Source organism: Hylobates moloch, unplaced genomic scaffold (assembly GCF_009828535.3).
Source record: "Hylobates moloch isolate HMO894 unplaced genomic scaffold, HMol_V3 SCAFFOLD_7, whole genome shotgun sequence".
Lineage (NCBI taxonomy): Eukaryota > Metazoa > Chordata > Mammalia > Primates > Hylobatidae > Hylobates > Hylobates moloch.
The window spans coordinates 77,938,790-77,966,787 of NW_026652282.1; the positions used below are offsets into that span (position 1 = coordinate 77,938,790).

Below are 27,998 nucleotides of genomic sequence, written 5' to 3' on the forward strand. Positions count from 1 at the left end.
GTATAAAATAACTGAAATGTATCAGGATACAAGAGTGTAAAGTACTGCAGAACTTCAAAGAGATTATGAACAGTAGTTATCTGAGGGAGGAATTAATCTTCAACCATATTTGAATAAAGAATTCTCAGTTTTTAAATGCATAAAACCTACATAGCATTTCCTAATTCTGTGAAGCTAATATAACTGATTCCAAAATGAAGTAATAACATAGCAAGAAAGGAAAACTGCAGACCAATATCACAAATCCAAGAGCACATTTTAAAAAGAATATGCATCATGAAAAAGTAGGATTTATTAGTGCAATACAAGAGTGGTTCAACACACAAAAAATCAATGTAACACTGCATTAATAGAATGAAGAGGGGGAAGCACATAACTATTACAACTGATGCAAAAAATAAAGAGCATTTGACAAAGCCCATCACCCTTTTTTGAAATAAAATATTCAACAAACTAGGAAAAATAAAATATTCAACAAACTAGGAAAAATAAAATATTCAACAAACTAGGAATCGAAGAATATTTCTTCAACTTAATAAAAGGCATGTAAGAAAAATATACAGCTAACATCATACTTATGGTGAAAGACTAAAAATTTTTCTGTAAGATCAAAACAAAAAAAGGATTTTTTTCCACTTCTCTTCAATATTGTGCTAGAAGTTATGGCCAGAGAAATTAGGTAAGAATAAAAGTAAAAAGTATCCAGATTGGGGAATAAAGAATAGAATTCTCTTTATTCATAGGTGACATGATCTTATATATAGAATACCATAAGTAATCCATAAAAACTGTTATATTTAAGAAATTAATTAAGAAAAGTTGCAGCATACATCAACATACAAAATCAGCTGTATTTTTATATATTAGCAGTCTTAAAGTGAAATTAAGAAAACAATTTTATTTACAATAACATCAAAAAGAATAAAACACTTAGAAATAAAGTTAGCTAAGGAGATGCAAGACTTGTATACTTAAAACTATAGAACAAGTTTGAGAGAAATTAAAGAGTAGATAAATAAATGAAAAGATATCCCATATTCATGCACTGAAAAATAATATTGTTAAGATAGCAATACAGCACACATTGGTGTAGAGATTCCATGCAATAGCTATCAAAGTTTCAATGACAAGCTCATCTTACAACTAATATAGAATTTCAAGAGAACATGAATAGCCAAAACAGTCTTGAAAAATAATAAAGTTGGAGGACTCTACATTTTCCCACTTAAAAAAAAATGCAGAAAAAAGGAAGTACACCAAGTTGAGGAAAAGTGATACAACATGGAAACTCACTTCTATACAAAAAAAGTAAAACCAGCTTTCATATATATATATATATATATATATATGTTTATATAACATATATAAATCTATTGGATGTATTAAATTCATCGTACATATAAATTGAAGACAATATATTATATTTGAGTATTATGTATCTAATACTATATATGCATTATATATAATTTCTTGCCTTCAATTTATATATTCATATGAATTTATAAATAGGTATATATGTGTGCATATATGTGTATGAGTCAATAAATATACATATATAAACATATGCATTCATCCATACACAGGCACACACACAGGCACAGGTGACTACTGTAAACATAAGCTAAATAATAGTAAATAAAATAATGTTGAAAGGTCTTATATTTTATGTGAAGAAAAACAGTGCTAACCCCATATAGACTTTGGAAATTAACAATATGTATTACAACGGCCAGAGAAAAAGCTAAAAAATGCAAATATTTAGTCATGAAAAACAGATGAAAGAGTATTTGAAAAAATATTTAATTCAGTTATAAAGAGGAAAATAAGCAGAAATAGACAAAAATAAAGGGAACAAGTTGAAACCAAATGAGTAATTGTAAATGTGAATCCAAACATATCAATATCAATAATGACATTTAGGATGGTTACCTAAAGCTTGTTATTTTTTATTTCTGATTTTTTACTTTTTTTAAGTGAAAATGCTGAGGCTTCTTTGAATAAGAAATTTTCTCTATGTCAAATTCAAATGCTTCTGGTTTTGGCCTTAACTGTGAAGATCACAGAAACAGTTTGTTTGGTTCTAGTTCCATTCAATTGTGTTAGAAACATATAATAAACAGCACAATATAAGATTATTATGTTTGCACTCAGACCCTTACATTATAAAACAATTTTCTTCAAAATTTATCTTTCTGCAATGTATTCTTTGATGTATTACTTAGCTCAAACAATATCAATAGACTACTTATATTTGTCATTATTAATTCTACTCACAGATGATCGATTACCAACTCAGTGTATGCATAACAGTTCTTACCTCAATAATGCCTCTTATGCCTCTCTCTCTTTTTTTTAATTTTTATTCACTATTCACTAAATCAGACATTCATGACCTCTCATTTACAACAGTATCTGAAGGAATTTTGCTGTTTATAGCATTTCTTCAGTCTGGTTAAACTGTACAGTGCTACCAGGGTTGTCTTCTAAACAGAGGTCAGATCATATTGCTCAACAATATTCAATAAGTCTTTCCTGACCCTTGTGTGCTTCCATGTATGTATATGCACATGCATATATGTATGTCTATTTTATATCCTCAGGGAAAGAAATAGATTAAATATATTTAGAAAACTTCATCACGTTTTGCTTGGAAAACACTTCTATTTTACATAGAAAAAAATCTCAAATACGAACCTGCTATAATAGTTTATTGTACGTGCTTCTTTTATCATTTGTACAATGGGGACACAAAATAAAGAAATATCCACAATACTGTTCCTAATGTAGCCTCTTCAGGAATGTCAGTCTTTATAAAATGACTGAAGGTAATTAACACATAATTATCTTTAAGCCTTTAAATAACTGCTCACAATTTGCCCATGTTTGTTTCTACATTTTTCGTCCTCATTGAGTTTTAAGTTTTATCTCCCTCACCTAATAATCAGTTTGCCAACAATCATGTTATTTCCTAAATGTATACTTACGCCTTTAAAAAGCAATCACTGAGATTTGTTTTGTCTCTTTAAAATTATGGCATTATTTCTTGAGTGCTCTTTCAAACTAAGAAATTGAAATAGATAACTTTATGAACTTCTAGATGTCAACCATGACACTTTACAGCACTTTCTACCATTTACTCTATAAAAGCTTCAGAATCATCAGAATCATATCATCCCTGAAACTGACTTGGGTATGTACCAAACAGCACTGTGAGTTGGTTTCAATTTAGACTAAATTTCTTTAGAGTCTGGTGAGAACATGAGCAAGTTTGAAGTGGATTTTTTTTATTATTTTCTCTTTTAGCTGTGTTGAGAATAAATATTTTAAAAAATCCATTACTGCTTTATAGCATTATATAAAGCATTCTTATTTTTCTGATTAGTCAAATAAAATGTGTCTGAACCATTATTTCTAAGGAGAAACAGCTCCATCTAAAGGTGACTATGATTTATCTCAGTCTTTCACTTCCAAATTTGCAAAAAGCTATTGCAAAAATGATTTTACTGGTAGAAACAAAGACTTCTTTGTCTTTAAAGTAAAACTCTATTTAGAATACATATTTAAAAAGAGCATTATATATTATATATATAATATATTATATATATATATATATAGAGAGAGAGAGAGAGACCCACATCTGTATTTATATCTATCATCTGTCTTATCTGTCAGTCTATATCCTGGATATGTTAACTAACATATATTTAAATAGAGGAAAATAGATTCTGTATTTACCAAAGTTTTATATGTTTTTTTTAGCAAAAATTGATATAGATTCAATTTTGTGTTGAGTTTGAAATATGGCTTGTGCTTTTGAGATACAGTATATTGACGTCTATTGCAATATTCAATTACTTTTTTAGCATTATAGAAAGGATTATTTCACCATAATTGATTATACCTTATTGGTGTTATTTTATCAAAATAAATTATATTATTAATATTTTTTTCTGGAAACAAAGATTCTAAGCCACCTATAAATTTCATGTTTAATCTTCAGGAGGAAGTAATATAAATGATGTGTAATTTGAACACTTGTTAGAAATGAATTTTTGGTCAAACTGATTTTGCAAGGTGGTTTTTATTGTTTAGATAGTGATATGGTTTGCCTGTGTGACCTTCCGAATCTTGAATTGTAGTTCCCATAATCCCCACGTGTTGTTGAAAGGACACAGTAGGAGGTAATTGAATCATGGGGATGGTTACCCTTATCCTGTTCTCATGATAGTGAGTGATTTCTCGTGAGACAGAATGGTTTTATAAGGGGCTTTTTCCACTTGTACTAGGCACCTCTTCTTCCTGTCTTCATGTGAAGAAGAATATGATTGCTTCCTCTTTTGCCATAATTGTAAGTTTCCTGAGACCTCCCCAGCCATGACAAACCATGAGTCAATTATGCCTCTTTTCTTTATGAATTACCCAGTCTCAGGCAGTACTTTATAGCAGCATGAGAACAGACTAATACAATAAATTGTTACCACAGGTAGTGGAGCACTGCTATAACGATACTCAAAAATGTGAAAACAACTTTGGAACTGGGTAACAGGCAGAGGTTGGAACAGTTTGAAGGGCTCAGAGGAAGACAAGAAGATGTGGGAAAATTTGGAACTTCTTGGAGACTTGTTGAATGGCTTTGACCAAAATGATGATAGTGATATGGACAATGATGTCCAAGCTGAGGTGGTCTCAGAGGGAGGAACATGTTGGGAACTAGAAAAAAGATGACTTTTACTGTGCTTTAGCAAAGAGATTGGTGGCATTTTGCCCCTGCCCTAGAGATCTGTGGAACTTTGAACTTGAGACAGATGATTTACAATATCTGGGAGGAAAAACTTCTAAACAGCAAAATGTTCAAGAGGTCACTTGAGTGCTGTTAAAAGCATTCAGTTTTATGTATTAACAAAGATATGGTTTGGAATTGGAACTTATGTTTGATAGGGAAGCAGAGCATAAAATTTGGAAAATTTGCAGCCTGGTGATGTGATAAAAAAGAAAAAAAATTCTCCAATTTTCTGAGGAGAAACTCAAGCTGGCTGCAGAAATTTGCATAAGTAACAAAGGGTCAAATGTTAATTGCCAAAACAATGGGGATAATGTCTCTGGGGCATGTCAGAGATCTTCACAGAAGCCCTGTCTATCACAGGCCCAGAGGCCTAGGAGGAAAAAATGGTTTTATGGGCTAGGCCCAGGGCCTTGATGCTTTGTGCAGTCTTGATACTTGGTGCTCTGCATCTCAGCCATGGCTAAAAGGGGCCGACATACAGCTCTGGCTGTTGCTTCAAAGTGTGTAAGACCAAAGCCTTGGTAGCTTGCACATGGTATTGGGCCTGTGAGTGCACAGAAGTCAAAAATTGAGGTTTGGGAACCTCCACCTAGATTTCAGAGGATGTATGGAAATTCCTGGATGTCCAAGCAGAAGCTTGCTGCAGAGGTGGAGCCCTCATGGAGAACCTCTGGTAAGGCAGTGTGGAAGGGGAATGTGGGGTTGGAGTCCGCACACAGAGTCCCAACTGGGCCACTGTCCTCCAGACCCCAGAATGGTAGATACACCAAAAGCTTGTACCTTGCACCTGGAAAAGCCACAGACACTCAATACCAGCCTATGAAAGCTTCCAGGAGGGGCCTGTACCCTGCAAAGCCACAGGGTGAAGTTGTCCAAGGCCTTGGGAGCCCACCTCCTGCATCAGATGTGAGACATGAAGTTGAAGGAGATCATTTTGGAACTTGAAGTTTTAATAATTTCCCTACCAGATTTAGGACTTGCATGGGGCTTGTAGCCCCTTCTGTTTTTGCTAATTACTACTGTTTGGAATGGGTGTATTTACCCAATGCGTGTACCCCCATGGTATGTAGGAGGTAACTAACTTCCTTTTCATTTTAAAGGCTAATAGGTGGAAGGGACTTGCCTTGTCTTAGATGAGATCTTGGACTTGAACTTTTGGGTTAGTGCTGGAATGAGTTAAGACTTTGGGGGACTGATGGAAAGACATGATTGTGTTTTAAAATGCAAGGACATGAGATATGGGAGGAGCCAGGGGCAGGATGATTTGGTTTGGCTGCATCCACACCAAAATCTCATCTTAAGTTGTAATCCTATAATCCCCATGTGTTGTGGGAGGGGCCCGGTGGAATGTAACTGAATCATTGGTGCAGTTACCCTCATGCTGTTCTCATGAGAATGAGTGAGCTCTCACAAGATCTGGTGGTTTTATAATAGACTTCTCCCCCTTTTGCTGTGCACTTCTCCTTTCTGCCATCATGTAAAGAAGGCATGTTTGCCTCTCTTTCCACCATGATTGTAAGTTTCCTGAAGCCTCCTCAGCCATGTGAAATTGTGAGTTAATTAAACCTCTTTCCTTTATAAATTACCCATTCCCCAGCAGTTCTTGACAGTAGCACGAGAATGGACTAACACAAACACTGTGATAAATGAGATACCCATGTAGAATATTTTCTTTTTTTAGGAAGTAGGTGTTCATATTTATTAATATGGATCTAGAGAAGCATTTATTCACTAATGCATTTCATTTGTGTTCTCTAATTTAAAATCACCTTTTTATCTTGCTTGATTTTTTTGCAGCTAAATTAGAAATTTATACTTTTCTCTGTAAGAAATACAATGATGTTCTTTCTTATAAATTACATTCTCTGATTTTCTTGTGGGCCTGCTTCAAGATAATCCATGTGTTCAAAATGATTCCTTGCAGTTCTCCCCATGCCTAATGCTTATTTATTCCAAATATCTAAGCAGCAATATGAGCTGATCCTTCTGGAGAAAATGTGGTTTAACAGGCAAGATCACTGGGACCACTGGGTAGTTGAAGAGATCACACATCCTAAGTTCTCCAGACTAGTTTAAGAAGAACACAGCTAATGACTGGATATGTAGAGCTGCCATACATTACTGGTCCCAAACCATTTTTTTCCACTTGCCACTACCACAAATACAGTATAAATGCTATTCTCTTCATATTCAGCTTTACTCTTCAGAGTTTCATCTGGTCCATTATGTGCGGATGTTACTCAAAGTTCACATGGAATTCCAAAATTTCCATAGGCCTTCTGATTTTTTTAGTGACAATTCTCTCTGCAACCCACTCAAATTTTTTTTTTACCATTTGGAGCCCTTGAAAATTTACTTCTTTGAGGTTGCAATACAACAGTTTGTCTTTCTGTTGGCTTCAATCTCCTGATGGCTAGAGTCCCCAAAAACCATTATCAATAATACCAGCAAGAACAATTTACTGGATGGTTACATCAACACCAAATGTAGTCTTCATTCCAACCAGTGTACAGTTCTGGGGCAACCAGGATTTCTCCAGTATTTAAAAAATAGCCTGTGTAGCATGACTCATGATATCCACTTCTGTATGGCCTGTAGCAAATCCAACGAAGCAAAATTTTGCAACAGTTAGCTATTCCTCAGGCCACTGTGGGTCATTATTGGTATCATCCTTGAAAAACATCTCCACTCTAAGAATCAAATAGACCCAATAAAAAATGATAAAGGGGATATCACCAATGATCTCACAGAAATACAAACTATCATCAGAGAATAATATAAACACCTCTATGCAAATAAACTGGAACATCTAGAAGAAATGGATAAATTCCTAGACAAATACACCCTCCCAAGAGTAAGCCAGGAAGAAGTCAAATCCCTGAATAGACCAATAACAAGTTCTGAAATTGAGGCAGTAATTAATAGCCTACCAACCAAAAAAAGCCCAGGACCAGATGGATTCACAGCCGAATTCTACCAGAGGTACAAAGAGGAGCTAGTACCATTCCCTCTGAAACTATTCCAAACAATAGAAAATGAGAGACTCCTCCCAAACTCATTTTATGAGGCCAGCATCATCCTGATACCAAAACCTGGCAGAGACACAACAAATAAAGAAAAATTCAAGCCAATATCCCTGATGAACATTGATGTGAAAATCCTCAATAAAATACTGTCAAACCAAATACAGCAGCACATCAAAAAGCTTATCCACCACGATCAAGTCGGCTTCATCCCTGGGATGCAAGGCTCATTCAACATATGCAAAGCAATAAATGTAATCCATCATATAAACAGAACCAATGACAAAAACCACATCATTACATCAAGAGATGCAAAAAAGACCTTTTATAAAATTCAACACCCCTTCCTACTAAAAACTCTCAAAAACTAGGTATTGCTGGAACATATCTCAAAATAATAAGAGCTATTTATGACAAACCCAAAGTCAATATCATACTGAATGGGAAAAAGCTGGAAGCATTCCCTTTAAAAACCACCACAAGACAAAGATGCCCTCTCTCACCATTCCTATTTAACATAGTATTGGAAGTTCTGGCCAGGGCAATCAGGCAAGAGAAAGAAAAAAAGGTATTCAAATAGGAAGAGAGGAAGTCAAATTGTCTCTGTTTGCAGATGACATGATTGTATATTTAGAAAACCCCATTGTCTCAGCCCAAAATCTCCTTAAGCGGATAAGCAACTTCAGCAAAGTCTCAGGATGCAAAATCAATGTGCAAATATCACAAGCATTCCTATACACCAATAATAGACAAACAGAGAGCCATCCATGAGTGAATTCCCATTCATAATTGCTACAAAGGCAATAAAATACCTAGGAATGGAACTTACCAGGGATGTTAAGGACCTCTTCAAGGGGAACTGCAAACCACTGCTCAAGGAATTAAGAGAGGACACAAAAAAATGGAAAAACATTCCATGCTCATGGATAGGAAGAATCAATATCATGAAAATCGCCATGCTGCCCGAAATAATTTAAAGATTCAATGTTATCCCTATCAAGCTACCATTGACTTTCTTCACAGAATTGGAAAAACCTACTTTAAATTTCGTATGGAACTGGAAAAGAGCCCACATAGCCAAGACAATCCTAAGCAAAAAGAACAAAGCTGGAGGCATCATGCTACCTGACTTCAAACTATACTACAAGGCTACAGTAACCAAAACAGCATGGTACTGGTACCAAAACAGATATATAGACCAATGAAACAGAAAGAAAGCCTCAGAAATAATGCCACACATCCATAACCATCTGATCTTTGACAAACCTGACAAAGACAAGCAATGGGGAAAGGATTTCCTATTTAATAAATGGTGTTGTGAAAACTGGCTAGTCATATGCAGACAACTGAAATTGGACCCCTTGCTAACACCTTATACAAAAATTAACTCAAGATGGATTAAAGACTTAAATGTAAGACCTAAAACCATAAAAACCCTAGAAGAAAACTTAGGCAATACCATTCAGGACATAGGCATGGGCAAAGACTCCATGACTAAAACACCAAAAGAAATGGCAACAAAAGCCAAAATTGGCAAATGGGATCTAATTTGTCAATTGATTGTTTCTAGCTGCATAAGTTTAAGAAGTTAAAATTATGCTGCATTTCCAGACCAGACTATAATCTGGTCCTTGGACTGTAGGAGGACTTGTCCTGGACTATCTATAATTCATAGACATGTGTTGTTTTACCCTCATACACATTTTTCCCAATGTTCCATACCTCTGTTGTTGCCATTATCCTGAGTGGGCTGAGGGTTGTGACCATACTAGGAAGAAAGGCAGAAATCTCAATTTTAAAAAATATTTTCCCATATTTACAATGGGTACAAAGTCATCTTTCAGGTAATTCTTCAATCAAGTATTTTATGGAGCTCTTATCAACATTCTACTAAGGAATCCAGCAGAAAGAAGACTGCTTTTTGGCTGAGAGGAATGCAAAATAATAATTTTTTTAAAAGATGGGAGAAGGCATATTTTTACATTAGGATTTCTGAAGCACTATGCTCTTCTTTTGTAGTGCAGAATACTTTGTTGATATCCTACTCACCAACCAAATTACCCCCAGAAAGGAAAATGGAAATTGTTAACTGCAAGAAGATGTAGCAGGTTCAATTAAGCATTGATAAGTCAACATTTTTACATCTCTCTCCATCTCAGCATTTCTCTCTAGACAATATATCTGCTGTCAGATCTTTAGCATGTGGTGACTAAGTTTTCTGCTCCTAATCCTGAGGAGGTGCTGCCTGTACCCTCTTGAAGCTTCTCTGCCCTCTATCTTTTTCCTCTCTGAAGGGCAACACTTACTATTTTAAGGTAGAGTAAAATTACTATCATTGTTCAAACTACTATTTTGAAGATATGGCCCCTATCCTCAAATAGTTTATGGAGAATTGTCATCCAAATCTTATAGTTGAGATAATTAAGGTCCACAGTGATAAAGCATAATCTTAAATTACAATAGCTTTTGGAGTTAGACAGAAGTCAAATTTCTGTTCTTTATTGGATTTATCACATTGAACAAATTACTTAACTCCACTGTACATCGGTTTCTCATCTACAAAATGAAGATGACGAAAAACATATACGGTATTTTAAGTATTTGTTGTGAAGACTGAGTTAACATATGTAAAGCACTTAGAACAGTGCCTGGAAGTACTCTGCAAACATTTTTGTTGTTGTTATTGCTTTTACTCAAAGTCACACAGTCAGTAAATGAACTAGATGAGATTTAAGTTAAATTAAATTGAAACCAAATAACTCTCCACTTAAGATAATTTTGCCAGTTATAATGAAATAAGTTTAGCAGTGGTTGTGATACTGTGGATGTAATTCCGTAAGGGCATTTTGAACGCCAGCATTTCAATCAGATATGTTTTCCTGCACTGAAACATCAGGAAATGTATGGTTTTCTCAAGTATACAATGGGGATGGTACTAAAACTACTTCATGGAGATACTAAAATATTATATGAGATAAAAACGTGATTTAATATAATTTTAAGCTTAATGTTAAAACACATGAGCAACGTATTTTATTAATACAATTATTTTGATGATATTGACAGTATTAAAGGAATCTCTCTTTTGTTGCAGTTGTCTTCCAACATCATTATACTTCTTTTAATCATGACAAACTTTTTCCTTCTGAGATTATACACAATTTTTTTTAACAGTTAGGGTGTCAGAAACAGAAATAGAGAAGAAAGAATAGAAATAGAGAAGGAATAGAAACTGATAAGCTGGATAGCACCATTGCTGAATAAAAATAAGATTTAAGTATGGCACTAAAATAAAGACATATAGACCAGTGGAATAGGATAAAGTTCATAAATAAAGCTTCACTTACTTTCAATTAATTTTAAAAGATTTATGAATGTTCAACTGATACACAAATTTGTATATTTTGTATGTAATGTTGTGAGTTTCATCATATCTGTAAAACCATCACCAGAATCAAGGTTATAGACATACCCATCACCTTCAAAAGTTTTGTTGTGTCTCTTTTTTTTGGTAAGAACACTTAATATGAGGTCTACCTTTTTAAGATAATTTTAAGTGCACGATAAAATACTGTTAAATAAGGTACTTGGTTGTACAGCAAATCTCTAGAACACATTCATCTTGAATAATTTAAACTTTATACCAACTGAGCAACAACTCTCCATTTTTTCCTTTCTGCAGTCCCACCATTCCTATCTCCATTTGTATGACTCTGATTATTTTAGATACCTCATATAAGTGTAGTCATGCCATATCTGTCCTTCTGTACCTGGTTAATTTCATTTAATGTAGATTAGAGTGAATATCTTGTGAAAAGTTTTTTGAAGTCCTCTATTTTGGAAATAAAATTCTAAGTTTTATTTTTAATCGCTTCATGAGGTATAATTAATATACAAAACTGAACATATTTAATGTATACAAGTTGATGAGTTTGGACATATGCAAATACCTGTGACATCATTATTGCTATCAAAGTAATAGACATATCCAGCACCTTTCCTGTGTTCCTTTCTTTTTTTCATGGTAAGAACATGTAACGAGATGTACCCTCAGCAAACGTTGAAGGGCACAATACTGTCTTGCTAAGTATAGGCACCATGTTGTATAGCAAGTCTCTAGAATGTATTCATCTTGTGTAACTGAAACTTTATTGAACAATTCCTCATTTTTCCATCCTCCATGTTTTATGTATTTAATGTTGCATATATTTAATATTCAGTAGTTACTGCTAAATAATATTTTACTGTATTAATATACCACATTTTATTTATTCATTCAACTGTTCATGAATATTTGGGTTGTTTCCAGTTTGGGGGTTTTACAAAAAACTGCTATGAATATCTGTGTATAAGTTTTTGTATGGGCATACACACTTTTCATTTTCTCAATGGCAATTTCAAATGGTAGATGTATGTTTAATATTTAATTTATTTTTTAATTTTGTTATGTTTGTGGGTACATAGTAGTAGTAGTTAAATGGGACATGAGATGTTTTGATACAGGTGTGCAATGTGAAATAAACATATCATGAAAAACTGAGTATCCACCCACTCAAACAGTTGTACTTTGAGTTACAAACAATCCAATTACACTTTTTGCATTATTTTAAAATGTACAATTAAGTTATTGACTATAGTCACCCTGTTGTGCTATCAATTAATAGGTCTTATTCATGCTTTTGAACTATTTTATTTGTACCCATTAGCCATCCCCACTTTCCCCACAATTGCCTCCTACCCTTCCCAGCCTATGGAAGCCATCATTCTATTCTCTACATCCATAAGTTTAATTATTTTGATTTTCAGATTTCACGAATAAGCTAGAACATGTGATATTTGTCTTCTGTGCCCGGCTTATTTCACTTCACATAATAATCTCTAGTTTTATCCATGTTGTTGCAAATGACTGGATCCCATTTTTATGGTTAAACAGTACTCTGTTGTGTATATGTACCACATTTTCTTTATACAGGAATCTGTCGATAGACACTTAGGTTGCCTCCAATCTTAGCTATATGCCCAGCAGTGAGATTGCTGGACCATATGGTAGCTCAATTTTTAGTTCGTTGAAGAACCTCCACACTGTTGTCTATAGTGGTAGCACTAATGTACATTCCCACCAGCGGGGTACAAGGATTACCTTTTCTCCACATAATTATCCACATTTGTTATTTATTGTCTGCCTGTTGGATATAAACCATTTGAACTGGGGTGAGATGCTATCTCATTATAGTTTTAATTTGCTTTTATCTTATGTTCAATAATGTTAAGCACCTTTTCATGTACCTGTTTGTCATTTGTATGTCTTCTTTTGAGAAATGTCTATTCAAATATTTTGCCCATTTTTTGATAGGATTATTAGATTTTTTCTTATAGAGTAGTTTGAGCTCCTTATATATTCTGTTTGTTAACCTCTTGTCAAATGCATAATTTGCAAATGTCTTATCCCATTCTATGGGTTGTCTCTTCATTTTGTTGATGGATTCCCTTTGCTGCACAGAAGCGTTTTAACTTGATATGATCCAATTTGTTCATTTTTGTTTTGGTTGCCTGCGCTTGTGGGGTATTGCTCAAGAAATCTTTGCCCAGAACAATGTCATAGAGTCTTTAATCTATCTTTGTTTGATTTTTGTATATAGCAGGAGATAAAGATCTACTTTCATTTTTCTGCATATGCATACCCAGTTTTCTCAGGACTATTTACTGAAGAGACTGTCTTTTACCCAGTTTTTATTCTTAGTACATTTGTCAAAAATGATTTCACTCTAGGTATATGGATTTGTCTCCATCTTCTATATTTTGTTATAGTGGTCTATGTGTCTGCTTTTGAATGCAGGTTTCTGGTAACTTTAGAGATTGCGACATTAGAATAAAGAAAAAAACATTCAGGAATCTGAGAGTGAAAATGTTCGTAATGATCAAGCGGAACAGGAGTTAACTACATGGACTGAACTAACAGAAGACTGAAATAATCCTTTTATGATTTTTGCTTAAAATGTTGCTGATTATTTGTTTTTCACAGCCAAAAAAATTTAAAGCTATTTATTTTAACAATTGAATAAAATATACTCCTATAAGCAAAATTTGGAGCATATTTCTCTCTACCTGATTTCTTCAAAATTTGGAAATTATTTGTGAGTATTCCTAATAGTTATATAGTTATTTGCATAAATGCCATAAGAATTTGGATTATTTTGCAATGGGACACAATTGGAGAAACTGTTTATCAAGGCTTTAATAGGAATGATGTGCTTCCATTTAAAGAATCAATGTTTATTTATAGGGCTAGTAAAAGCCCCTTGGGAAAATTGGCCTCATATCTTGTTTACATAGGCCCTTTACATGGTTCCTGACCTGTGGTAAGAAAAGAATGTCACTTTCTGACAGACCCAGCAACCTCATTATCTTGGAACCTCAAGAGGAGAGGAATTTACCCAACTTACACAGGTTTTAAGTGGCACAAATCCATGGCTGGATTCAAGGATTTTTAAAAAGTGTCTTAACTAGATCCTTGTGGAACAAAGTTTCATCAAAGCCAATTTAAAAAGAAGCCTATATGAAAAATAATTATTTTTTTCTGTGCCTTATGCAAACGATAAGGCTAAGTATAATAAGACTAAAGCTTATTTTGCAAACAAATCAGTCTTACCATAATTTGTTTTCATTAAAAATGAGGACTGAAGAGAGAAAAATTATGTTTTAATAATTATAGTACACTTGTTATTGGATTCTGGTCTCATCAGTTGCTTCTGAGTTTTTCTACAATTTAGACTAACCCTGCTTGTTTCTGTAAACCAACCAATAATTCCTGACATCAACTTAAACCACAGGGATGGACCATCAAGCTTCAGATAATCTTTGATGAGAAATACCGGCCTATTAATATTCAAGAACCATCCTACTACAGAGTAGTCCTAGACTGCCCATCAATGGGACATGACAAAAGTGAGATCTTGCCCCTGTTACCCTTGTACCTAGCTGGATACTGCTTTCACCAACTCAGGGAACCACCCCGCCCTGAGAGCTAGCAAGAGTTCAAAACTCACAGAATCACTACCAGAGCTCCTCTTGTCAGTAGGAAGAAGTTAGAAAACACTGAACTTCATTCATTTTTCCCAAAGAATTTGGGCCTTGAACTCTTGAGGGGAAAAATGTTATAGTAGGTAGCTGGTCAGACACGAGCAGGGCAGAAGATGAACCTCCCCCACTAGGAATGTCAGGTAACCATCCAGTGATGATCTGGCAGTTGTTAAACTGTCTCTCTAAAATAATAACTAGTCATAGCCAGCACCAGGGAAAGGCAGTCTCCTGATAGACAGATAAACCCGAAACTAGTGATCAGCTTTCCGAGAAGCTCTCAGAAGTTGGGTGAGTGGGCTCAAGCATGCAAACTAAGAGGCTAAATTCCAGAGTTTAACAGGTATCTGACCTTATAGGAACACTCAACTGATAAAGGAAAAATGTCTCAGGTGTCCATGCATACAACTCCAGTAAACACACTGCACATGCAGTTCCTCCCAAGTGTTGGCAGGCCACTGCACGTGAAGAATGTCAACATATAAGACCCCAAGTCAAGTGTCAAACTGTGTACTTTATCTCTCAAGTCGCCCACTTGTTCTTCTTCCAAGTGTAATTTACTTCCTTTTCTTCCTGCTCTAAACTTTTAAAACAAACTTTTACTCCTGCTCTAAAATCTTGCCTCAGTCTCTCACTCTGCCTCATGCTCCTAGTTAAATTATTTCTTCTGAAGAGGCAAGAATTGAGGTTGCTGCAGACCCATAGAAATTAGCTGTTGCTAAAATAGGAATTCACTGTTGTTTCAGAGGGGAAGAAAAGTTGGAAAATATAGGTAATTATGTTGAGGGGCAATAAATCGTTACTAGAAAGAATGAATAGATACTGAAAGAATGAATAGATGCAATGAATGTAAGTTGACTTACAAAATAGTTCTCTTTGGAAACTGAATAAATCTGAAAGACATATGACTTTGTAAAAAGTTTGGGCCAGGTCTGATTACATTCTTGGTCTTCTTTCCTGCAATAGATAATGAGACAACAGGGAGGAGAAAAAAAAATGTTTATTTCTTCGGTGGGTCAGTCTAATCTTTATATAGATAGGGACATAGTCTCTTCCAAGGCCTGTTGATTTCTAAGGTTTTTTAATTCAAAATATTCTTTATACTAGATAGACGTATTTTTGAGTAAAATTTTGTGTGCTCCTTCATTCACCTCTTGAATGTATTTCAGTTTACTCTTACAATATAAAAATGACTGAGTTTTCAGAAACAAGAATTTTAACAATACTTTAAAATATTTTCTGATTCCTGTTGGGAAATATGAGGGAATATATTCTAAACAGTTTAGAAAAACATTGTGTCAAATTTTGTAGTAGGCTTTTCTGTTGCACTGAGTTTGAGAAGAAAAATAAGAAAAGAAAATATTTTAAAGGAAAACAATCATCAAATTCATCTTTGTATAATTCATAAAATTGACTGTTAAAAATTAGGATAATTCTAAAATTTTCCTTTTTCTCACTTCAGAAATATACTCTATGCATATTAGAAATGCAAGTCAGAAAACAAATATAGTTTATATTCACAAGGAACTAGTCTATATTTATGCTTTTTCCCATATGAAAATTTGGCCAATTTATGGTAAATAATTTCAGTGCCCCCAAATGAAGCAGGAGTATATTTACCTTTTTCTCAAATGTCCTAGAATTGTAGTAACCTAACACAAATCTCACCAGAGAAAAATTAGTAACAACAAAAGCTTTCTGGTTTATATATATAATTTCAATGCTAAGTAAAATCATAAATTCTAACTCTCTGAAATATTCAAATACAAGTATTCAAGACTGTGAGATTGTTTACTTATAATAATAGGAAACCTTGTAGTAAACACATTTAAAATGACATTTTCGGGAAAATAGTGTACGTCAAATAGCTTCTCAAGTGAGAGTGTTTAAATATTTCCTTTCTTCAATGCTTGTGATTGAATAAAAATGGAAAGCCATGTTCATAGGTGAGTTTATAATTTCGTGAGTGAATTGAAGACTGCTACTAATAAAGCAAAATAAACAGATGGAAAGAAAAAGGAGCGACATAAATTCTCATGCTGCCTTTTTTTCTGAGAAGTCAGAAGTGATGAGCAAAAATAGAATCATGACTAAATAATGTGGCCTCACAGGGCAGATTTGCAACAAGATCTTCATGACAGAAGGCAGAAGGCATGCTGTTTGTGAGAAAAACAAACAAATTAACATTGATAGAGGGCCTACTATTTGAAAGAAAATACTTTCAATTTTCTTTTCTGCTCCACTGGGAGATTCTTGTCCCACAAGTCAGCCCTAGAGAAAAGTAGGCCTAGAGAAAAGTAGAATAGCATTATACTGGCGTAATTGTGTCTTCTTCCACTACTACTAATAATAATTTTATTGAATATACATCATGAGCCATATATACATTTTTGAGACAGGGTCTCACTTTGTCACCCAGGCCGGAGTGCAGTGTCATGACTATGGCTAACTATAGCCTCAATCTCCAGGCTCAAGTATTCCTCCTACCTCAGTCTCCTAAGTAGCTGGGACTACAGGCCTATGCTACCAACTCCAGCTATTTTTTGTAGAGACAGGGTCACACTATATTGCCTAGGCTGGTCTTGAACTTCTAGACACAATTAATCCTCCCACTCAGCCTCCCAAACTGCCAGAATTAGAAGTAAGCCCACCATGTCCAGCCATGAGCCATATAATTTGTTAAGTACCTTATTAAGATGGTCTCTGATAAGGTTTGGCTCTGTGTCCACACTCAAATTGCAGCTTGAAATGCAATAATCCCCACATGTCAAGGGCAGGACCAGGTGGAAATAACTGAATCATGGGGGTAGTTGCCCCCATGCTGTTCTCATTATAGTGAGTTATCACGAGATGTGATAGTTTTATAAGGGGCTCCCCCCTTTGCTTGGCACTCATTCTCTCTCTTGCCACCCTGTGAAGAGGTGCCTTCCACCATGATTGTAAGTTTCCTGAGGCCTTCCCAGCCATGTTGAGCTGTAAGTCAATTAAACCTCTTTCTTTATAAGTTACCCAGTCTAGGGTATTTCTTCATAGCATGAAAATGGATTAATACAGTAAATTGCCAATGCAGAGAGTCAGGTGCTGCTATAACAATACCCAAAAATATGAAAGTGACTTTGGAATTGGTAACAGGCAGATATTTGACCAATGTGGAGGGCTCAGAAGAAGACAAGAAGATTTGGGAAAGTTTGGAACTTCCTAGAGGCCTGTTGAATAGTTTTGACCAAAATGCTGATAGTGATGTTGACAATGGAGTCCAAGCTGAGGTGGTCTCAGATGGAGATGAGGAACTTCTTGGGAACTGGAGCAAAAGTGACTGTTGCTGTGCTTTAGCAAAGAGACTGGCAGCGTTTTGTTCCTGCCCTAGAGATCTGTGGAACTCTGAACTTGAGAGAGATGATTTAGGGTATCTAGTGGAAGAAATTTCTAAGCGGCAAAGCATTCAAGAGGAAGCAGAGCATAAAAGTTTGGAAAATTTACTGCCTGATGATGCAATAGAAAATAAAAACCTATTTTCTGGTGGGTAATTCAAGCCCACTACAGAAGTTTACATAAGTAATGAGGAGCCAAATGCTAATAACCAGTACAATGGGAAAAACGTCTCTATGGCATGTCAAAGACCGTCACAGCAGCAAGTGTAGCTCTTGAATTCAGTGGAAAATAAAATTGCTCATATGCATATGGTCTAGGTTTGGAGCACCCTAGGATTTTAAATATCCAAAGGAAGTATTGCACCATTTGAAAGGAACATGAACTCCTGCCACTGCTAATTTGTTTCAGTATGTGATATGTAGCAGACAGACCCAGAGGCCTAAGAGAGAAAAATGATTTTGTGGACAGGGCCCAGGGACCCCCTGCTCTATGCAGCCTTGGAACATGGTACCCTGCATCCTAGCTGCTTCATCTTCAGCTGAGGCTAAAAGGGGCAAAGGTAAAGCTTGGCCTTTGCTTCAAAGGGTGCAGGCCCCAAGCCTTGGTGGCCTCCACATGGTGTTGAGCCTGTGGATGCACTGGAGTCAAGAATTGAGGTTTAGGAACCTTCACCTAGATTTCAGAAGATGTATGAAAAGGCCTGATTGTCTAGGCAGAAGTTTGTTGCAGGGGAGGAGCCCTCACTGAGTACCTCTGCTAGGGCAGTGTCGAAGGAAAATGTGAGTTGGGAGCACCCACACAAAGTCCCCACTAAGGCACTGCCAAGTGGAGCTGTGAGAAGAGGGCCACTGTCCTCCAGACCCCAGAATGGTAGATTAACAAACAGCTTGCACCATTCACCTAGAAAAGCTGCAGACACTCAACGTCAGCCCGTAAAAGCAATCGGGAGGGAGGCTGTACCCTGCAAAGTCACAGGGGCAGAGCTGCCTGAGGCCATGAGAGCCCACCTTTTGCATCAAAATAACCTTGATGTGAGACATGATGTTGAAGGAAATCATTTTGGTACTTTAAAGTATAATGACTGCCCTATTTGATTTTGGACTTGCAAGGGGCCTGTAGCCTCTTTGTTTTGGCCAATTTCTCCTATTTGGAATTGGTGTATTTACCCAATGCCTGCACCCTCATTTTATATAGGGAGTAACTAAATTGGTTTTGATTTTATAGGCTCATAGGCAGAAGGGACTTGCCTTGTCTCAGATGAAACTTTGGAGGACTGTTGAAAAGGTACAATTGTGTTTAAATATGAGGACATGAGATTTTGGATGGGAGAGTAGTGGAATAATATGGTTTGGCTTTATCTCTACCCAAATCTCTCCTTGAATTGTAATAATCTCCACATGTCAAGAGCAGGACCAGGTGGAGATAATTGAATTATGGGGGGCAATTTCCCCAATGCTATTCTCATGACAGTGAGTTCTCATGAGATCTGATGGTTTTATAAGGGGCTTCCTCCTTTGCACAGCACTCATTCTCTCTCACACTACCCTGTGAAAAGGTGTCCTTTGCCATTGTTGTAAGTTTCCTGAGGCCTCTCCAGCCTTGCAGAAATGTGATTCAATTAAACCTCTTTTCTTTATATATTACTCAGTCTAATTTATTTATTCCTAGCAGCATGAGAACAGACAAATACAGTCTCACTTGGTTCTTACAATGGCCCTATAAATTAAATGCTATTTTTTTTTCATTTTGTGGCTCAGGAAAATAACACTCATAGTGGTCAGTTTACTTACTAAGATTACAAAACTAAGAGGTTCTATAGGTGAGGTTTACCTGAGGATGTTTGACTCTAGATCCTGAACTGTTTATTGCTATTCTATTATGCTTCCCATGACCCTTGAATAAATTATGATGATACGTAATTTACAAAGTTAATGATAACAATAGTAGTAGCTCATCGTTTATCAAAATCTTACTATGGAACAAATTCTCACGAAAAGTGAGATTGTAATCACTGTATCACATTTATTCTCATACTCTCTTATGATCAGATAAAGATTCAGTGCATTTATCAAGATTCCCCCAACTAATTGTGAGAGAGCAAGAACTGGAATTCAAATGAATGTGGTGACAGATTCTTTCACTGACTAATCTTTAATCAGGCTCTTCTGAATCAATCTTTACTTGGTCCCATCCTTGCCAGACCTCTGTAACCCAGTTTTAGGAAGTATCCTGGTAACTCAGTTTAGTGATGTTAAAAGATAAACAGGCATATTAAAATTTTAAAGAGCTTATTTGAGAAAACAATTATTCATGAATCAGGCAGTGCTAGATTGCAAGTAGTTCAGGGCTCCACCAAAAAGATGCAAGAGGAAAATGTTTATAAGGTGTTTGTGAAAGTGAGGCAAATAAAATATATTTAATTGATTAAAGTGTAAAGTCCCTAGTGAGAGGTTAGTTGTCAATTTCTAATTGGTAAAATCTCTACTTAGAGGTTAGTTGGAGGTTGCTGATTGGTTAAACTTAAGTTTTGTTTTATTGTTTATATTAAGTTAGGTTTCAGTTTGCTTACATGGAAACTCAAGGCACTGGAGCCCTCTCAGCCTAATAGCCTCCCAATTAATTATTTTGACAGAGAGAATTCTTGATCTCATTGATATATAATCAAATTATTTATCCTCATTTTCTCCCAGGTGATACCTGGCAACCCTGTTCTACCGTTAGCAAGAATCCTGTGATATCAGGTTAACCAGGATTTCCCCTTGCCTCTGATGTTCTCTCTTAGTAATTTTTTATCCATTTTTGTCTATTTTATCCATTTTTCTTATTGAATTTGGAACTGAGGACATTTTCCACCTACTACAATATTTCCTGAATAAAATCTGCTTTTAATACTTTACTACCTAGTTTGGTTACTCTTTAACAGTGGTCTCCATGCTCCTAAAAATGATACTTCATTGAATGTTTTTAAATAGGAGCAGAAATTTGAGTGAATTTATAACTCTGAAGTTATTCCACACCTTAAATTAAAATACTCATACTCTCTTCCCCATAAATCTGAGTGTGTGTTTTAACTGGCAAAGTCTTCAAATATCTCATTTACTTTATAAATTATAGGTAATACATTTTAAATACTTTATATCATAAAAACTATAATTACTATATTATAAATTGACAATGACAGAAGAAAAAGCAAAAGAAAGAGTCTAACACAGAGAATATTAAGATATTAACTACACAGAAATCTGCAAACACTTAGATTTCTGCTAATATTAAAATTATTTAAAGATTTTGCCAGGCAAGTTCCAGAAATGTTCCCTTAGAGAAATGAAATTATTTTCTCTCCCTCCTGTATATAAATATTCTTGCTTCTGAGCCAAGCTAAAGATATTATACTATAAAATTCCATACTAAAACTTTAATAAGATGAAAGTTACTTTTCTAGTTTTCGCACTATACAGGCCAATTACCTCATCTTAAGTTTGATGAGCTACTCTGCCAACATGAACAGGAACTGTCAAGCTTGTATCCTAGATCAGTGCCTGGAACATGGTAGGCCTTCAATACAAATTAATCCACTGTAAATATCTACCAATTTTCTGGTTTCAGAAAACCCTGGAAACCAAAAAAGAAAAAAATTCATTCAGTAATTAAATGGAAAATGATGTCAAATACTGTTAGAAGAGGAAACAAGAGCAGTATAATAATGGTCTGAAATCTGTGGAATCCTACAAAAAAAATTGCCATCAAATATTGGTCTCAAGAATTATTTTGCCACTATTTAATTTGAAATTTATCTGTGCATAACTTGTCAGGCTAGACCAATTATGCTGTCATGTCTAACTTCATATAACCCGTGAAATAGAATGTCTTTTAATAGTCAATGTGAATAATACTTTTGAAAGACAATTGTATTCTTAAAAAGACAAATGTAGCTCAGGTTTAAAATAATATATTTTATTAGTAATTGAAAAAATAATCTATTCCAACTTAAAACTAAGGATATGTTGAGAATCAAATTGGTAAAACAAATATGAAGTTCTTCATTTGTCTAACTTTAAGAAAGTGACTTCTAAACAGGATAAATGGTTCTAGTAACTTGTAAGTTGTGACCTCTTTAGAAGCCTATTTATCAGCTGAACAAATCTCATATCACTTTTCATAGGTATGAAATGACTACAGAAAGTGATGTAGGTAGCAGTGACTACAGGAATAGGATCAAAACAGCATTTTTTACTGAAAGTTAAATTTGAATTAAACAGTTGGAAGATTTATTGACATTTTTTAATGATACTTAAAGCAATAAAGGGTAATGTTCTATATACCATTATAAACACATTTTTAGACCTGGCTCATGATAAGTATATTAGTCTTTTTTGCCATTGTCTCTTAAATATACTATTTCTATTGAAAGCTACTTGTAACTGAATGAAAGCTCAGCTGCTTGTCACTTGTAATGCTAAATGAACAAGGATGAGATGCTGTGAAAGGAAAGTGACTTTAATCCAAAAGCCAAAAGTGGGGAAATGGCCAAGCTTATGCCTTAAAGAAACCATTTTTTATTCTGGGCTGAGTGCAGGGGATTAATAAGAAAAATTTGGCATGGGGTATAGACAAAAGTAGCAAGGAGACACTGGTGCATCTGACTTATTCTAGTGAATATCTTGGATTATTGCCCCCTCTGGTGTTTGGCTCATGCCATCTGAGGTACAGCTGGGTTGTAAATTAACTACTGCCTTAAAGTAATCTTCAGGTGAGTATACATTCTGTAGCTGCCTGAATTGTTTCAAGATTTAGACCCTGGAACTTCCAAGTAAGCACATAATTAGATATGGGAAAACGTTGTGCAAGGGAGTGTTTTGCGGTAAAAAGAGAGCAGAGGTTATTACATTATTAAGATCAAAGCCAAAGGAAAAACAAAACAAAATTTAAATGGGGAACTCTGTTACATACTCACATTGTAACAAGTAGACTGTACCTCCAAAATGAGCAAGATTAATAAAAACTTTGCTTGTGATGTTTTTAATAAAAGGGAAAGTAATAAATTATACCTTAAACTCAATTACAAAATAATGAAAAGCAAATAAATATTCTCACAATCATCAATGATACCTGCATTAATAATACAATAAAATATATTTTTAAATGTTTAAGTGCTAATTTAAAATTTTATAGTACGTAGGATCAAAAATCACTTATTTTTTAAGCTATAATATTTTATTTTTGCGCTAATATGTATATACATACACGCATGTATGTATGTATATATAGAAGGATTATAGCATTATGACTTTCAGTTTATGTTTATTTTGTGATTTTCTGTTTTAATTTCTGCATTAATTAGAGTTGACAATTTCTTCTAATTTTTTTTTCATTTTTCCATAGGTTATTGGAATACAGGTAGTGTTTGGTTACATGAATAAGTTCTTTAGTGGTGATTTGTGAGATTTTGGTGCACCCATCACCTGAGCAGTGTACACCACACCCTATTTGTAGTTTTTTACCCCTCCACCCCCTCTTACACTTCCCCCCATCCCCAAAGTCCATTGTATTATTCTTATGTCTTTGCATCCTCATGGCTTAACTCCCACATATAAGTGAGAACATGCGATGTTTGGTTTTCCATTCCTGAGTTACTTCACTGAAAATAGTAGTCTCCAATCTCATCCAGGTTGCTGTGAATGCCATTATTTCATTCTTTTTTATGGCTGAGTAGTATTCCATTGCATATATATGCAACAGATTATGGCTATTCTTGCAGGAGAAAGGTGGTATTGCACGTCTCTTTCTTTAGGTCTAATAATATTTGATTTATATATCTGGTCACTCCGATATTGTGCATATGCATATTTGCAATTGTTATATTCTCTCATTGAATGGTTCCCTTTACCATTAAACAATGACATACTTCTTTTCAGTTTTGGACTGAAAGTCAATTACATCTGATAAGAATATGACTATTTCTGCTTGCTTTTGGTTTCCATTTGCATGGAATACCTTTTTCCATCCCATCACATTCAGTCTACATTTGTCTTTAATGGTGAGGCACATCTCCTGTAGGCAGCATAAAATTAGGTTTTGTCCTTCTTATCTGTTCATCTACTCTATATCTTTTAATTGGATAATTTAATTCATTGATATTCAAGGCTATTATTGATACATAGGGACTTACTCGTCATTTTTTTCATCATTTTCCTGGTTGTGTTGTAGAATCTTAGCTTTTTTTTCCTTTCTTGTTATTTACCTCTTTGATTTGGTGGTTTTCTGTGGTTCTAAGCTTTGATTCTTTTCTCTTTTTTAGTCATGTATCTGATGTAATTTTTTCTATGTGGTTACCATGGGGCTGGAATAAAGAGTCTTTCAGTTGTAATAGACTATTTTAAGCTGATAGTAACTTTGGGCATATAAAAATATTCTAGACATTTTCTCTTTCTCCACAACTTATATTTTTGTTGCTTTAATTTGCTTCTTTATCTATTGTGTGTTTCTTAGCAACTAATTATAGTTGCTGTTTTATTACTGTTTTTATCATTTCAACTTTAAACTTTCATAGTAGTGGATTGAAAGATTTACATAGCACCATTTAATCAATGGGTTATTATATCTAATTTATGCTCCACAAGGATTTCACCACACTTCTGCTGCTCTTCACCATACTCTCTCAGTCAGTCCCATCAAAATATAATGGTTTACTTGTTATTTTGTTTCTTTTATGTTGGGAGACAAGCTCCAGGAAACTCCAGTCAACCATCTTGCTGACATCACTTTCTTTTCATATTCTTAGTGCTGTGTATTGAAGGGTGCAAGTTGGAATTTTGATAAAGTACAATTCATTACCTGTCTTCTATGTTGGTAATTTTTTTGTAAAATATTTGCCTACCTTAATATTATAAAAATTTTAAAATATTTTCTTTTAGACACTTATAGTTACAGCTATTTTTTGAGTGGTGTAATCCACATCTAACTAATTTAGTCTGCAGTTTGAGGTAAGAGTAAAAATTCAAAAATAAACTGACTATACATATAAATTTGGAGAACATCTATATTTTATTTTTTATTTAATAATGCTTACTCTAATACCATACTGTCTTGAAAACTATAACTCTATAGTAAGCCTCAAAATTAGGAAGTACGTGTTCTCAATTTATTTCTATTTTGAAGTAATTTTGGCCATTCTATGTCTTCTATATTTTTTATAAATTTTAGAAACAATTTGTCAATTTCTACAAAAAGATACTAGAATTTTAATTAGGACTGAATTAAATCTAGAAATTATTTTGAAAAAATTAACATCATTACAATATTAAATATTTAAATCTGTATACAAGGTATATGTTTCCATTTATTTAGGTGTTCTTCAATTTGTCTCAGCAAATTTTTGTTGTTATAAGTATAGAAGTCGTATGGATCACTAACTGAAATTATATTTTGCATTTCATTGATTTCCACGCTGTTTAATTACCTCTAAAAATTATTTCTTAATTTGTTTTGCAAAAATTTAGAAACACAATTGGTTTTTGTATACAGATCTTGCATCCTGGGAACTCGATAAAAGAATATTAATTCTAGCAATAGTTTTGAAAACTGCTTAATATTTTCCATGTAGACAATACTATCACCTATAAGGAGACAGTTTTGCTTATTTCTTTCCAATCCTTATTCCTATATGATTTGCCAGGTCTTATTACCCTGACTAGAATATTTAGTACAATATTGACTGTATAAATGTTGCTAGATTCAATTTGTTAATATTATGTTTAGGAATTATGTATTTGCATAGATAAAATACATTAATATATAATTTTACTTTCCTGTTATATCTTTGTTAAATTTTGTTATCAGAAGTATTTTGCCTTCATAAATAAATTGAGATGTGCTCACTCTTCTATTGTTGTAAACTGTTTATGTTATATGGTAGTGTTTCTTTCTTAAATGCTTGATAGAATTTACTGGTGAAATTACCTACTGCAATAATTTCTTCAGAGAAGGTTTATAATTATGAATTAAATTTTATGAATATTTTCAGAGCTTTTCAGTTTTTAAAAATTTATTCTTGAATGAATTTGCTATACTATCTTACCAAGTTTTTTTTTTCATGGTATCTATGTTGTTAACATTATTCAAGCATTTTTTTATATTGTGCTTATTTTCCTTTTAAAGTCTTTAGGATCTACAGTGATGCCCTCTCTGAATTTTGATCTTGGTAGTTTGTGTTTTATTTTTTTTCCTTTTCAGTCTAGTTGAGAATTTACTATTCTTTTCTTTAAAAAAGAAATCTTTTGCTTTTTTTGTTATTTTTGTTTGCTCATATATATTTTATTTCACTTACTTTAAATAAATAATATGCTTCTAAATGTTGTATTTTTAAAGAAAATTTTTGAATATAGTAGTAAGTTTCTAAATACACCACAACTAATTTCTTCCTATAAATAATAATTCACTTAAATATGGTCCATTTGTTACAATTAATAAACCAATTTTTTATTAACGAAAATCCATAATTTATCTTTTTAAAGTTTTTGCTTAATCTTTTTTTCTCTGTTCCAGGATTCTATTTATGATACCATTGCCTTTAGTCACCGTGTCTCCATAGACACATTTGGATTGTGATAGTTTCTCAAACTTTCCCTATCTTGATGGCCTTCTGAGATTTGCAGAATTCTGCTCAGTTATTTTGTGGAATGTTTTCATGGTCATTTTTGGTATCATCTTGACTGGATTAACGAATATCTAGAGAATTGGTACTACTTCTGTGTGTGTCTTTAAGGGTGTTTCCAGAGGCGACTGGCCTGCTAATCAGAGGACTGAATGGGGATGCTTTGCCCTCAATGTGGGTGGGCATCATCCACTCATCTGAGGTTCCAAATAGAAAAAATAAAAGTAGGGAAAAACGATTTTCTCTCTTTCTCCCTTTGATGTGAGACATTCCTCCTTCTGCTTTTGACAAAAGAAGTCAACCTTGGGACTTTAGGACTTACACCAGTAGCACCCCCACCCGCACTGCCCGGTTTCTCAGGCCTTCAGGCTTGGACTGAGAATTACCTTTTGGCTGTTTTGGTTCTGAGGCTTTCATACTTGGACTGAGCCATGCTAGCCTCATCCCAGGGTCTCTAGTTTGCAGAGAGAATGTCCGAGGACTTAGCCTCCATAACAAACCAATTCTCCAATAAATTCCCAATTATATATCTATGTATATTTATATATGTATCTATATTACATGTATCTCTGTATTATTGGTTTGATCTCACTGGAGAACATTGACTAATTCAAATGTCCATTAGTTGGAGATTGTCTAGTGGTTTATCATAGACTGAGATTTTGTGATTTAAAGGAGAATACCACAGAACACAAATTGTCATTTTCAACACAACAAATCAGGGGAAACATACTCTACACACGGCTTATCACTGATTGTGACCTTGATTACCTGACTGAGATAGTATTTGTCTGATTTCCCCACTGTACTATACTCTTTAAAAGGAAGTCACATGCAAACTGTTTAGAATTCTTTTGCATGGCAGATTTATTATTCTATCTCCACACACACAGAAATCTATTTTGTTATTAAATTATTTGTTTGTATCATTATTGACTCATTGTTATTTATTTTACATTTTGTGCTATAATCTAGTACTACTTTATCATGTTGCTCAAATTGTTCCAGATTTGGCCATTGGGACCTCTTTCTGTTGGTGCCTGTGTCTCTTTGACACACCTACACCTCATCAATTAGTGTGCTTCTGCAT

General features: G+C 34.3%; 1 pseudogene; it reads right to left on the minus strand.

Annotated features, from left to right (window-relative positions):
* Positions 1–6,632: 6,632 nt before the first annotated feature.
* LOC116811121 (bifunctional phosphoribosylaminoimidazole carboxylase/phosphoribosylaminoimidazole succinocarboxamide synthetase-like) lies at positions 6,633–27,341 on the minus strand (annotated as a pseudogene).
* Between the last annotated feature and the right edge of the window lie 657 nt (positions 27,342–27,998).